Raw genomic sequence first — 1,342 nt, 5'->3', positions numbered from 1 at the left:
CTACTAGGCTAATGATATATTAGACCATTTAAAGTAACTTTTATTCATGTTATAAATACATATATAGAAGTATAAATCACTTGTGTGAATTTTTTTCAAATAAAAATATGTTTGAGTTTCTTCAAAGTCAAATATTTACAGTGCAGCTTTAATTTGTGATATACAATTGAAATACTCTTTCTCGCCGGAACTAAGCACTCATCTAATAGATGTAACTGGTTCTAGAAAAAGAAATGCCATTTCTGAAGGAATATACTTTCATTTATTTACATTAAAGCAAGATCATTTCTGATATTACCCATTTTTGATGCCAGTGGTGAGAATAAATGGGTTGCATCCATAAGTAACTGTAGTTTCTTCTTCTCAGGAAAAATCACAGAGAATAACTAACTCTTCTTGCCTCATGATGCAAGGATTTAAACATTCCTCACTCTGCATCCTCAGAACGATGGTAAATCCATTTACCCAATCTGTGCCCCACTCTAGAGTGAAATGAGAGAACCTGTAGGTAAAATTGAAGTTTCCTCAAGCCACTCAAATTATCCATTCAAATTGTCTTCCCACTGTACTTCATACGACTCTAGCGGGTGGGAATAGTTCCTTGTCACTTTTCTACCTTGTGTGAAAATGCCTTGACTCAGGTCTTATCTCATTCGGGAAAAGTAAATTATTTCTTCCCCACAGACCAAGCCTTGACTTTCATTACTTTGAAGACAATTTATTTCGCTTTGTGACTCTGTGCTTGTGCCTTTAGTACTTCCACAACAATTTTCTCTTCTTCAGTAAAAAGAGCAGCCCATTTGATCCTGTCACAGACTCACTTCACACACATGAAACCACCATAGACCCTGCTGCTTTCTTTGTCTTATACAATCTCCTTAGGACTTTAGGTATTACAGCACAAACCTCTCAAAGTCTGCTTGGGCACACTGCATGAGGATTTAGGTGCTTTTTCAACCTTGGTATACATATCAACAATCCTGTTGCCAAGGATTTGAGACAGACTAGTTTTGTTAGAGGCTGGACTGTAGGAAAGACTCTGATGATATGTCAAACACTGGACCATTCCGTGTGTGTCTAAGCACTGCCCCCTCAAAAATAATTCTTTTACTCTGTTAACTTCCTACAAGTGGAGGGAAAGGCAGATTCTTTTCATTTGTTTTGCTGAGAATGGTGTGTGTGTGTTGTTTTTGTTTGGTTATCATTTCCATGCCCCCCCAAAAGATACTGACAGCATGTGCTAAAGATGATGAAGCCTTCCAATTGCTGACAATTACCTAAGAAAAGCTCATATAATCTTCCACAAAATTCATTTGAACAACTCTTTGGAATTTTTTTTTCT

At 36.7% G+C, this 1,342-nt stretch overlaps 1 pseudogene; it reads right to left on the bottom strand.

Moving 5' to 3' along the window:
- Window positions 1-718: 718 nt before the first annotated feature.
- LOC130868068 (60S ribosomal protein L34-like) lies at window positions 719-1,066 on the bottom strand (annotated as a pseudogene).
- Window positions 1,067-1,342: the final 276 nt, after the last annotated feature.

This window comes from Chionomys nivalis, chromosome X, assembly GCF_950005125.1.
Source record: "Chionomys nivalis chromosome X, mChiNiv1.1, whole genome shotgun sequence".
In the NCBI taxonomy this organism is placed as follows: Eukaryota; Metazoa; Chordata; class Mammalia; order Rodentia; family Cricetidae; genus Chionomys; species Chionomys nivalis.
The sequence above is the reverse complement of the archived record's forward strand: the minus strand, read 5'-3'. Positions and strand labels throughout refer to the sequence as shown.